General features: G+C 41.3%; 1 protein-coding gene across 4 annotated transcripts in view; it reads left to right on the plus strand.

The window, feature by feature from the left end:
* Positions 1 to 14,397, plus strand: part of ZNF385B (zinc finger protein 385B) — a gene marked incomplete at its 5' end in the record, with an annotated part of 556,508 nt that overhangs the window by 326,813 nt on the left and 215,298 nt on the right. The gene's annotated exons all lie outside the window — the stretch shown is intronic.

Consider the following 14,397-nt stretch of genomic DNA (forward strand, 5'->3'; position numbering starts at 1 on the left):
TTATGTCTCACACATTTTAGGGCATGTAGCAGGAAATAAAACCTATGCCCAGACAAGGGCAACAAGCTTGACAATGGGGTGGATTTGCTAAAGGCAAATAGATTGTACATTTTGCAAGTGAAGTTGCACTCACTTTCCTTAGTAAATGTAAATGTGGTAAAACGTCAGTTTATGAAAAAAAGGGTAAAAAATACTCAATAAGATGGCAAGGAAAAAAAGAAAACACAGCGTTTTTTGCTTGCACATGGTTGGATGACGGAAATCAGCAGAACTTTACCACATTTACCAAGTTTTGAGGAAAATTGGTACAACTGCCCTTTCAAAATGTACAGACTATTTGCCTTTAATAAATCCACCCCAGTGTATTATGCATGTTGAACATTGTATTATGCACAGTGATGCATTTGCCCCCCCCCCCCCCCCCCAGACACACACACCAACAAGTAAAAACTTACTGTGGCAAACTGGTCTGTAGTTTACACCCTATTGTCTGTCTGTCCTGCTGTTAACTGCAATCCTGCTTGTCCCTGCAAGATGCGGAAATATCAGTATGATAGAAAGTATAATATAAATATGGGTGCATTCAATTACCAGTGCAGTAAGCTAAGTTAAAAATGCAGTAACCTATATCAACTAATTCGAAATGACAGAAGTCAGATTAGTACAAGATTGACTCCACTTGGACATTGCACATTGCTGCTTGCACTATTTCATTATATAAGCCCAATACTCTCCTGTACAGCATTATTTCACTTTGTAATGTACAGAGCGTGTTGACATTTAGTCAGGAGTGTGCCATTACCATAGGATGTCAGAAAGCAAGACCAAGCTTGCAGCTTTTATTTCTGTTACCAAGGCAAGAGGAGATCATTACAGAGGTGCGATATATTTCATTTGTAGTGTGTTGACAACCTCTTGAGTGGCACGTAACCTATTTGTCTTCTGTAAGTGGTGCATTGAGGTTCCAGTGTATTTGGAAGTGGCCTAGTCATTTGTTGATGCACTAGTGGAATATACGTATGTAGAACCTCTCTAGATTATGTGGGACTACAAGTACAGTGCAATTTTTATTGAGATTATACAACACTCCACTGGAAAAGGTGGATGCATACCTTTGCATACTGGGGTAACAAATAAAAGCAGAATGTCACTAACTGCTAAGGCTCATTCACACTAGTGCGACTTGTCCCGCGATTTTGGACCGCAAAATCGCATGACAAGTCGTTTTCCATTATTTTCAATGAGCCCCATTCATATCAGTGCGTTTTGAGGTCGCACCGACTTCAAAGTAGTTCCTGCACTACTTTGGCATGATTTTAATGCGTTTTGAGGTATATAGCCCTGAGCCATTGCTCAAAATCGTGTCAAAATCGTGCCGCGATTCGCGGCAAAATCGTGTTGCATAAGTGTGAAAGGGGCCTTAAACAGTTGTCTTTAGTGTAGTATTGGATTAGTATGGTTGAGGGTTAGGGTTAGGAAGAAGGGATCATCCTATCATCATAATCCCAAAAAGAAAAAAACACTACAGACTTCACTGGTACACATGAGATGACACTTACAAGTTTTGAAAATGGATTACATTAGTAGTATTTTTAAATTTTACTAATAGAAAGATGTTTAAGCATGATTCAACATTAATCTCCCACATTTTTTCAATCAAGCAATTAAATATATGCACTGATTACATAACATATTGTTTTTAGATCCACAAGGATATAAAAACAATATAAGTTATGTGATCAGTGCATATACTGCGATAGCTTCATTGAAAATTGGGAGAGATTTATGTTGAACCATGCTTAAACATATTCCTTTTAGTACAATTTTAAAAGAAGAATCATAATGTATGTTTCAAAACTTGTGTGATCTCATGTGTACCAGTAAAGTCCGTAGTGTTTTCTTCTTTTTTGGTTTATTTCATCAAAGATATATCTCCTGACTCAAACTTGCCACTTCCTCAGTTGAAAGGTGATACGTAGATGTTCTACACTTTCTGGTTCCTGGCTTCACTCATACACTATATTACCAAAATTATTGGAACACCTGCCTTTACACGCATATGAACTTCATTGGCATCCCAGTCTTAGTCTGTAGGGTTCAATACTGAGTTGGCCCACCCTTTGCAGCTTTAACAGCTTCAACTCTTCTGGGAAGGCTTTCCACAAGGTTTAGGAGAGTGTCTATGGGAATGTTTGACCATTCCTCCAGATGTGCATTTGTGAGGTCAGGCACTGATGTGAACGAAAAGGCCTGGCTCGCGGTCTTCGCTCTAATTCATCTCAAAGGCAATCTATTGGGTTGAGGTCAAGTCTTTGTGCAGGCCAGTCAAGTTCCTCCAACCCAAACTCGCTCATCCATGTTTTTTTGGACCTTGCTTTGTGCCTTCCCAGAATAGTTGAAGCTGTTATAGCTGCAGAGGGTGGGCCAACTCAAAATCTAACCATACAGACTAAGACTGGGATGCCATTAAAGTTCATTAAAGGCAGGCATCCCAATACTTTTGGTAATATAGTGTATGTGTCTGTGTATGCCACTTTTTTACATTACTTGAGGAAACTATTACAGTAATTTTAGAAACAGCTGCTCACTTTTGGAGTCTCTCTCTCCAATTGACATTCCATACAAAGCTGAGACAGGAAAGGGGATGTGCTGTTCTGTATTCATTCAGCCATTTGTTTATTCTGAATAGAGCAGAACATCAGGAGGGGCAAAAAAAACTGTATCTGTACTGCAGAGGGGCAAAGCGACTTTTCCTAGGCTGTTGGTTAGTGAATTTAAGGCACCCCAGTGCAAGGATTGGCATACATATAGTATCTGCCAAAGCCCAAGCTCAATATGTTATGTACAGTATGCATTTATTTCCACTTAGAGAACATCCTTTTCAAAAATATAATTCCAATGTGTGTTGAATTTCACTTTAGCTCCATTAAAATATTTGGAGCTCCGACACATGTTACAAACGTGCAGTTTGGGGCAAAAACATAAACATTTAATCCCAAAACCAGGATACAGTTTAAAAAAAGGAATCTTGGGTGGTGTACCAACCCATTCCATTTTATTAACAGTTCATTAGAGGTCTAACATATTCTTCCACAAGTGTGTTTTGCAACATGTAGTCCTAAACAGAAAACCACAGTGTAATTAGATAAATGAATAAATACTGTCTAATATTATCATGTGATATCATTTTATCCATGAGTGTTATTGATATTTTAAAGTTTCTATGTATAGCTTATTATATATACAGTATGTACATCCTTCTTTGCTCATTACATGTACAGGCTTTACTTTCTGCCTTAAAGGCTACTGTAAATTCACCTTTTCAGGCACAAATTCACTTTTCATAATAAAATAAAGTCTTTTCAATTGTCATTTCTGGCCCAGCTGAACCAATGTGCTTATCTCTAAAAGACCCTTAATGTCTGCCCTGTGCTCTACTGAATGCAATGCAATGGAGATCGCACCACATTACATTTTTTTCCAAAACAATGCTGAGGGGTAACATAACCCGCCAATGTCCAGTGTTCTGCACTAGAGTAATCCGCCTCTTGGCAAACCTTTTCGTGTTGGTACGAAGTGGGAGGGTGGTGCTGAGGGGGCAGTAACGTGATTCAGAGGTTCTTTCCTCCTTTGTCAAAAACAGAGGTTTTTTTTTTTTGACAAAGGAGAAACGAACCTCTGAAACGCGTTACTGCCCCCTCAGCACCATCCCTAATTCCTTACCAGCACGAAAAGGTTTGCCATGAGGCAGATTACTCTAATGCAGAACATCGGACATTGGCGGGTCTTTTGACCGCTGTGAAGTCTAGGTATTTTCCGATCCGGCTAAGAAATATAGGAATTGCCAATCCACACTGACTGAGTGTGGTCTCTCATCATCTGTACTGCCAATACACGCTGATATCGCTGCAGGGCTTTTTTGTAGTTCACATGCTAATTGTCAAGATTTTAACATGTAAGTGTACTATTTTTCTTGTTCAATAAATTGTTTTTATTTTACTAATGAGGACCCCGTGCTGGTATCTGTTTGTTGTTACATTGTTTCCCGGATATGAAAGCCGGGGACACCGAGAGGCGTACACCAAAGTGACGTCCAACACGTTGCTTTCCGAGTCAGCAGCAAGGAGGGGAGGAGAGTGGATGTGTATCAGCTCTACTCCATCCCCTCTACCCAGCGCCACCTGCTATGCTGATACTGGGTCCGCAGATGGGCAAGCTGACCCTGGGATACATGGCAGGGCTGTGCATGAGCAGGGGGCATTGAAACCGGGGGTATGTAATAGCAATTGGGTAGCAATGCAGCTGCCGGTATGCTTCCATCTGACAGTCAGGAGTCTGTGAGTTTTACACACAATCCTGGGGGCTGTAGCCACTGCAAATGCGTGTAACCCCACTCCCTCCCCCATCAGGTCCGTATGACGTATAGACTTGGCACCGAAAGTGTTAATGCATAACTGTACTTTCATAGAAATGCATACTTACCTAAAAAGATCCTCTTGCTGGTGGCTACATTATAGTGGCTTAGTGGATGGTGGTGCAGGTCAGTGAGGTACAAGGCATATGACACAACCAGATATGTGTCTGATTCTAAAGATTTTTTAACTGCTGTAGCTCTAGAACTTAGCGCACTTAGGGCTTGCAGCTCACCAGAGTGGTAGATATAAAAGTGGTAGGTATAAAAGGCAAGGCAATGTTATAATATGCTAGTATGCATCACATACTAGCACATTATGTGGAAATTGCCTTGGAACTAAGCCCTTCCAGTGGCCAGCTGTCACTGATGACAGGTGCTTCCATATTGCTTCTGGGTTCGTGGACTCCAGCTATGTGAGTGGCGGGAGCTGCGATGACATCACGTTTACGGAACAGGACACTGAAGGGATGGCCTGGGTGGCTGTTCCTTCAGAGCGCATGTCACAGCAGTATATACCTTCTAAACAGTGAACGTTTAGGAGATATTTACAGTACCTATACAAGGTAAGCCTTATAGGCTTACCTATAGGTAAAATTCATGTAAGGGAGTTCACTCTTACATTCAACAGATTCATTTTAAAGCAGAACTTCACTCTCTCAATCAACATTGACTCTTTTTATTCCTTATACTGCTAGCATTAGTAAATAGATAGGACAATATATCATATTTGTTGGTTTTAAACTTTTTTTTATGCATTTCTTCAGTTACTTCCTGGTTTCCAAGCCTGGCAAACAATGTCATACTTCCCAGGAGTCTTCAGGAGGGGAGGAGGGTCTTTATCTGCTAAGCACACGCTCCTGCATGTATGCCTGAGCTAAGGGCAAATGAATTACAGGAAGTAAATGCAACATGAATTATCTACCCTTACTCAAGATGGCCATGCCCATAAATGCTGGAGAAGTGTTTTTCAAAGTGATTTCTCAGCAAAATAAAGCATGTAGACTTGGTTGGATGGGGGAGTTTGCGTTGAATATTAACCTCCCTGGCGGTATGATTATGTCAGGAATTCTGTACCAAAAGCGGTACAATTTTTTGCATGGAAATTTGGCGTTATGTATTATAGGCCTACAATTCTTAGTAATTACTGACTTAAACCTGACCAAAACAAGACTCTAGTAGACATCCCAGATGTGATAAATTTGAAACACAAACGCATGAATTATAATCTAATCAATAATATAATTTTATTATATAATATATAATACAATATATATATATATATATATATATATATATATATATATATTATATAATAAAATTATATTATTGATTAGATTATAATTCATGCGTTATATATCATATATATATATATATATATATATATATATATATATATATGTGTGTGTGTATATACATGTGTGTGTATAAATGTTATGAAATGTTATATAAATGTTATGTGTTTGTGTTTTGTGCAACGTTCAACGTTTGAATTTCCCTCCCTAGTTCCGCTCCCATGCAGCATTGCTGCTGCAGGGAACGGAACCAGGAAGTCCTCATACCGACAGACGAGCGGCGGGGATCTCGGCTGGCGATCACAGCAATGGGAGATCATCGCTGGATCGCCAGGAGAAGGTAAGAGACACCGCTGCTCGCTCTGCAGATCTACCCCGAGCGTCACTCGGGGATACCGATAACAGCATGGAAAATCCACCCCGAGTCACGCTTGGGGATACCGCTAGGCAGGTTAAAAGTGAATTAAATAGTGTTTTTGGTTTGTGGTGCTCAGATGCTGTAAAGTTCTGCTTTAAGCACAAGTTTGAAAACCCATTCACTGCAGGCCATAGGCTGACAGCTCCCACAGCTATTTGCAGATACTTGCAGATAATTAGGCAGGGAGGCAGACTGATTAAAATTGTAGATTAAAATAGCATTTAGAGTTCTTCTTTAAATCCGGTACACTCCTACCAAACATGGAACATGATAGATTTCCTCCTCATTAATAAACAGAAGAGAGTTTGACAATTCAGAAGATAAATGAGAAACAAAGTGACAAAAAAAGAAGAATGTGCAGAATGATTTACTGCGTGTTTCTGTTCTTCCCACCACACAAAGAAAACAAGTAGCTGAGTCATGCTTCATAAATTATATGGCAGAATCATAAAGGGTGATATTTTCAAATTGAGTTTCATATAATATTGCCATAAGTGTACATGAGAGTTTTATTGATTGGCTTATTTGGAAGCCATATGCTATCTTTTTTTCTTGCCTTCAAAATTAAAAGTGTTAATGAATAGATAAACATCTGCTTGTTGTCCTTACCTAAACTTTTTCAATTTATATGCAATCAGGCAGGCCCTTGCACTATATACACTATATTGTCAGAAGTACTGAAACACCTACCATAACACGCACATGAACTTTAATGGCATCCCAGTCTTAGTCCATAGGGTGCAATATTGAGTTGGCCCACCCTTTGCAGCTATAACCAGTGCTTTAAGTGGCCCAAAAGAGGTGCCGGTACTCAATTATAACCTATACATTTTTTTGCCCCCCCCCCCCCACCCCACATCAGGGTCCCCACAGAGCACCCCCCCTGGCCTGGGCTGGGACTCCGGAGCAGGGGGACTCACTGGTGGTGACTGGTTTGGCTCTGGAGTGGGAAATATTCTTGGGGGGGGGAGCAATTGAGGGCGCAGATGTCCAACATGAGCGTACTGGTACGCTAAGGCGCACAGAGAGGTGGCTGTATGCTCAAGAGCCATATTTGGAAGTGGCGGTACTGAGTACAAGTGCATACCGGCCCACTTAAAGCACTGGCTATAACAGCTTCAACTCTTCTGGGAAGGCTGTCCATAAGGTTTAGGAATGTATCTATGGGAGTGTTTGACCATTCTTCCAGAAGCGCATTTGTGAGGTAAGGCACTGAAGTAGGACAAGAAGTCCTGGCTCGCAGTTTTCGCTCTTATTCATCCCAAAGATTTTCTTTGGGGTTGAGGTCAGGCCTCTGTGCAGGCCAGTCAAGTTCCTCCACCCCAAACTTACTCATCCATGTCTTTATGGACCTTGCTTTGTGCACTGTTCCAAACCATTTGGTAGAGGGGGTTATGGTTTGGGATAGTTTTTCAGGGGTTGGGCTTGGCCCCTTTGTTTCAAAGAAGTGAACTATGTGAAGTGAAGCTATGGGCTCTGCACTGGGCTTGATGATGCCAAAGGACCTGGGGCTACCGGAGTGTAGTGGAAAAAAGGCTGCATGGCCCAGTCTTACAGCCTGGAGGGAGCCTGTGTGAGTGGGGGATCAGGTGAGTAAAGCTGTTTTTTTGGGTATACTAGACCTAAATAGGCATTTAACCCTTGCAGTGCAGAGATGGCCCACTTCAAGGGAGCATTTTACATTTCCTTGGAGCTTAGGTTTAAATGAATCAGTGTTATGCCTATGCAAGGCAAAGCAACAAGTTCACTTTATTCCCCAGCGCCCCTCCTGTATTTTCTTCTTTACCCTTCTACTCCCTATGCCCCTGGGAATAAAGATAAATTACCAGGTACTTCTCAGTACGGTGATCATGTAATTTACCTCTCTTTTCTTGTGTTTTAACACTAGTGCTTGGTGATTGGTTCACCTTGTTTACACGGGGATGGGAAAACATCATCATGTAAGCTCCAAGCCAGATCAAGCTTATACAGAACATTATCACCTTGCTCCCATTGGTGAATTAATCTTTGGGGCAGTGAAGGGAAGGGAAGTATTAAACAGTGTGGGGGCCATATTTAAAGTAAATCTGTTGCTTTGCCTTGCATGGACAAAATGATAGGTTGACTTTAAAGCACTTCCCTTCTATTGAGTCTATTAGAAGAGTTTCTCAGGCTCCCTGTTAAAATGTTGCGTTTCTTTATGCAGAATGTATAAGAATGAATAGGACAGTGCTTTCGGTATAATAAAACTGGTTTGCAGTTTGGGTGCCAACTAGTTTATTACACCCAAAACACAAATTTTGCAAACCTAAAAGCATAATACTAGCCACATTTGTGCCAATTTTCAGGCAATTTCAACAATCTTTTTAAATGTAAAAACAATCGGTGAAAGTTTTAGTTGGAAATTGTTGGTGGTATTCATTACAAACAAGAAAGGTTATAAACGCCCTCTGGCTAGCCGTGGTGTGTTGGCAACCCATTTAAATGAATAAGCGCCATAAATGCAATAATGTGGGACATAACATGCTTTCATCAACGTACTGTAACTCAACAGACATGTCAACGAGCCCTTAAGATTTATGTACACTGGCCTACATTTACTGCAGCTGCTGGAAAACGCAGCAAAATCGCAACACATTTTTTTTCAAGGTTTTGCAACGTTATGCATTTTCCCACAGCCAGTGGTCAAAATGTTCCTATCCTGAGCGTGATTCTTCTGCGTTAAGGAGAGAAAGATTGAAGCTCACCTAAAATCGGCAGCTCCTAAACTCTGCTAAAAGCCTGTGAGTATATTGACACATAGGTTTTTATGGAGTTGAGTTCAGGAGCTTTGGCAAAAACTCAAGTTGAAGAGCTGCTAGTGTAGGCTGGTGTACAGGATGGTAGATTACATGTTCTCTATGTGAATTACTTATTTGCATAGTCTACAATGTAATTTTGCATCCGTTCTTTTATCTCGCTGGATATGAGTGACAGGTGCTGTGGTTAGCTTGTTCCCATTTAAAGCAAAGTGCTTGTAGTGATATTAATAAAAATAGATGCCAGCAAAAGATGGTGAATAATATAAAGTGTATGTCAAGGCAAAAAAAGTATGCAATATACCTCTGCAGTAAATACACCTGCCCCATGTTTTATCCATGTAAAGACCCTCTAAGCGCAATTTGGCTGCAATTTACTTTTTTTAAACATCGGGTAAACTAAGTGGATCTTCCTTATCATGCTTGCATTGCTTCCTGAATAACATTAGCAGTGCACTGATGGAGTTTACTTGTTTCCTAGAGATGCTCTTAAATGTCTGTACTTTAGCTTCTGATGATTCTTGAAAAACTAAAATGTAGTGCTTTCTAAGGCTGAATGTGATTGCTATTCATGTAAGATAAATGTGGTTTACTTTACGTGGATGTTGTACACATAGAATCAGAAGGATATATTGCTTGGATTATCTCTGTGGCCATTGAATCCATATATTTCCATATATTTGCCAGTGAAGTACATAGTGTCTGACAGCTTCTTCCACTGTGTTGGCTTGTTTTCATTTCAAGCTTGCTTATTTCAGCTCTTTTCAGGAAATATAAATGTAATCACGCATTCTATGTCACACAGGATATTTACATTGCTGTGTCTGCATGTAATGTTGCTAAATTACATTTCTAAAAAAATAAAAAATCACACACTATATATATATATATGGTTAGATTGTAAGCTCTAACGAACAGGGCCCTCTGATTCCTACTGTATTAAAGTGTATTGTATTTGTACCAGGGGCGTAACTACAGGGGTTGCAGGGGTTGCAATCGCTACCGGGCCCCATGCTCCAGGGGGCCCGGTAGCAAACCAGTGGGTGAACTTCTAGGATCTCAAAGGTCACACTTGCAACCGGGCCCTGGCATTTCACCACTGTGGGGAGGCCCCAAGATTGCAGGAAGGGGGCCCACTGCAGAACTTGTGAAAGGATCCTGATGCGGGACCATAATAAAAGGCCATGCAATGAGAGTAAAGAGCCCCAGGATTAGTGGGAAGAGCCCCGGGCTTGAAGGGAAGGGCCCTGGCCAGGGGTCTGGGGGGCCCTTCATGGTTTCTTGCATCGGGGCCCTGAAGGTTCTAGTTACGCCTCTGATTTGTACTGTCTACCCTCAAGCTGTCGGTGCTATATAAATCCTATATAATAATAATATATAAATAAATACAGTATATATATAAATCTATTGTGTTTTAAAATATTTTTTATCTCAAATATACCCGCTCTTGTGCTTAATAAATAGGCAACTTACAAATGTGTAGCGTTAACCCCCAGAGGGAGTTGCTAGAAATAATCCCTTACCTGTTCAGAGGCTGCCAGTCCAGGTACCAGTTTCAGCGCACCCCAACAAGTTCAGACTCAGTCTAGATCTAGATCTTGAACACAGGCAGGTAGAGGGGATGCAGGATACAGGCAGTCCCCGGGTTACAAACAAGATAGGTTTTTGTAGGTTTTTTCTTAAGTTGAATTTGTTGTAAGTTGGAACAGGTACAGGTGTAACTCCAACCCAAAAAAAATATTTTTTGAATAGCATAGAGAAGGATTAGTGCCGGTTCACATATGTGCAGCTGCGGCAATCGCATGTAATGTCGGAGCGCACTGCTCCTTCATTACATGCGATCGGCTGTGCGGTGCAAGTTCAGCCATACACTTTGTATGGCTAAATTCGCACTGCACCCACAGCAAAGACGCACAGGACCCTTTTTTGCAGCCGCATCAGGATCGGATCGCACAGTGATTCACACTTGTGCGGTGCGATCCGATCCTGTGCGAACTGTCAGATCGCACTGCGATATGCGATCAAACTGGGGGTGTCGTTAACATTTCATTGACACCCCCTGCGTATCGCATATGGCAGTGTGAACTGCCAGGGGTGCGTTTGCGATGCGGGAACAGGCTGCGAATTCGCAGCCTTCCCGCATCGCATAAGTGTGAACCGGCACTTAGAGCCCATTCAGACAGGGGCGACACGACTTGCTGGGGCGACCTCGGCGCGACTTGCACGGACTTCATATAAATGAAGTCAATGCAAGTCGCCTCCAGGTCGCCCCAAAGTAGTACAGGACCCTTTTTCTAAGTTGGAGCGACTTGTGTCGCTCCTATTAGAACGGGTCCTGTGCTAATCAATGGCAGGTGACCGACCGCGACTTGTCAGGCGACCAAGTCGCCTGACAAGTCGCGCAAGTGTGAATGGACCCTTAACATCCTTGTAATGTTTGTTTTGCTGCTCGTGTCCCTGTTTAGATTTTACCTCCACTTTGTGTCCCTGTAACAATTGGATTTTGAAAATTTTGGGTTGTTGTGGAAACAAGGATTGGTGATAAAGCTTCAGTGGAGACCCCTTTTTCCCATGATAACACTTTGAGGCGTGTTTCTCCCTCTGTTCGTAAGTATGAGTCGTTCGCAATTTGAATGTTCATAACTCAGGGACTGCCTGTACTCCAAAACACACATAGGTATTAAAAGACAAATTCCCAATTAAAGTTCTGTTCCAGCAGTGTTTAGTCCTTTAAAAACTAACTTCAGTAATGCTAGAAGTAGAGAGGACAGCCAGCTGGTCTGAGACTCTATAGTCAGCAACCTTGCAGCAACATTTGGTGTCTAAAGGCCCGTACACACGATCAGATTATCGAACGATCTGACGTCCGTTTTTTTGTGGCATGCTAGTCTGATGTGGAAAGTGAAGAGGTTATTTTCATTCAAAATTTTCCCGTACGACAAAATTCTACTTCAGAAGTGATGTCATGTGTTGGATTGCTTTGTATGTGTTCTTTAGTCTCTGAGCATGCCTAGTCTTGCTCTTAAGATTTTTTTCTGTCGAAAACTTTACTAATGAGACGAAAATCGGATGTTATGTTGATGGACGATAAAAATTTTATAGCCTGCACATCAGGATTTTTTCGGGCCGAAAAGGCCCGTACACACGATAAGAAAATCTTAAGGGAGAATTCGTCCGACGACCGATCTGCCGATTTTCGGATTGTTAGTACGGTGCTTTCAACAGCCGACTCCGACTTTTCGGCTGAAAAAATCCTGATGTGCAGTATTTGGTACCAGGTCTAGGAAGTCAAGGAACAGGAAGAAAGGAAGGAAGGATTTTTTCGGGTGACATTCTGTAGGCATGGTATGGGTTGTGGTTCTGCAGATACTGTAAATCCCATATTAATGTAAATTCCACTGTCAATAACCTATTCTGTATGTTTCGGTATACGTACACAATTACACTTAAAAATTAAAGTGATTGCAAATTTTTTTTCTACTAAAATAACAAACATGTTATACTTACCTGCTCTTTGCAGTTGGTTTTGCACAGGACGGGACAGCCCAGGTCCTCCTCTTCTCGGGTCCCTGGCTGGAGCTCCTGGCCCCTTTCTCCTGCTGAGTGCCCCACAGCAAGCAGCTTGCTATGGGGGCACCCGATCCGAGCTGCAGCTCCGTGTATCCATTCAGACATGGAGCTGCCATTTGCCCCCGCCCCCTCTCTCTCCTGATTGACTAACTTAGTTTGATTGGCAGCAGCAAGAGCCAGTGGCGCTGTTGCTGTGTCTTAGCCAATCAGGAGAGAGAGTCCCGGAAAGCTGAGGACATCTCTTGATAGAGAGGGGGCAAAGTTAAGTATTGGGTGCTGGGGGGGGCTGCTTTACACAGAAGTCTTTTTATCTTAATGGATATAATGGATTAAGATAAAAAACCTTCTGACTTTACAGGCACTTTAGGTGTCATGGTTATGGTGATATGGTATTTTATGTATAGTCTTTATCTGACCTATTGGAAAACATGATTTGCCTTTTTTGTGATTCTGAAGCAATTCTCAGCAGTAATTATATATTCCTAGATTAATTTTGTTGAAAATAAGCTTTAAGGAGTACTTAACATTTTCAAAAAGCACAAGAGCACTAGGAGCTATGTTACAAGTGTCAAAACATCTTCATTATAAATATAAAAATGAACAGATACACTGTATGTTGCTCCTTATACTTATGTGACAGATTCACAAATGCTTGGCGTCCTAAAATAATTTCTGTAGTCTGGCCATTCTGTAGAAACATAAGTGTAATATACCCAGTGAAGTGAACAGCTTCAGATGATATACACAGAGATGAAACAAATCTCCCTACATAAGTTTTATTTGTATTTCCGCTGTCTTCAGCTTTCTACACTGTTTAGAAAGTGAACTTTGTGTTAGATTTTTTTCTTCCTGTTCCAGCACTGGGCGCGGAGAATTGGCATACACTGTGTGACAGCTGATTGGAGGAAAGGGACACACCCCCCCTCCACATAGGCAGATGAAGGAAAAACCATGCAGAGCTGTGCTGTGAATAGACCAGCTCTCTGCTAATCTATCTCTGTGCACCCACCCTGACACAAATCTCCAGCTGCTTTTACAGTGGATATAAAAAGTCTACACACCCCTTTTAAAATATCATGTTTATGTGATGTCAAAAAATGAGACAAAGATAAATCATTTCAGAACTTTTTCCACCTTTAATGTGGCCTATAAACTGTACAAGTTGAACATCAAACTGGAATATTTTAGGTGGAGGGAAGTAAAAATAAAAAATAAAATAATATGGTTGCATACGTGTGCACACCCTTAAACTAATACTTTATTGAAGCACCTTTTGATTTTTTTACAGCACTCTTTTTGGGTATGAGTCTATCAGCTTGGCACATCTTGGCTTGGCAATATTTGCCCACTCTTCTTTGCAAAAACACTCCAAATCTGTCAGATTGCGAGGGCATCTCCTGTGCACAGCCCTCTTCAGATCACCCTACAGATTTTCAATTGGATTCAGGTCTGGGATCTGGCTGGGCCATTCCAAAACTTTAATCTTCTTCTGGTGAAGCCATTCCTTTGTTGATTTGAATGTATGCTTTGAGTCATTGTCATGCTGAAAGATAAAGTTCCTCTTCATTTTCAGCTTTCTAGCAGAATCCTGAAGGTTTTTGCCAATATTGACTGATATTTGGAACTGTTCATAATTCCCTCTACCTTGACTAAGGCCCCTGTTCCAGCTTACGAAAATCAGCCCCAAAGCATGATGCTGCCACCACCATACTTTACTGTGGGTATGATGTTCTTCTGGTGATGTTCAGTGTTGTTTTTGTGCCAAACATATCTTTTGGAATTATGGCCAAAAAGTTCCACCTTGGTTTCATCAGACCAGAACACATTTTCCCACATGCTTTTGGGAGGTTTCAGAGGTGTGTTTAAAAAATGTATCCGGCTTTGATGTTTTTCTTGGTAAGAAAAGGCTTCCATCTTGCCAGTCTA

The sequence above is a fragment of the Pelophylax lessonae genome (assembly GCF_965119305.1).
Source record: "Pelophylax lessonae genome assembly, chromosome: 6".
In the NCBI taxonomy this organism is placed as follows: domain Eukaryota; kingdom Metazoa; phylum Chordata; class Amphibia; order Anura; family Ranidae; genus Pelophylax; species Pelophylax lessonae.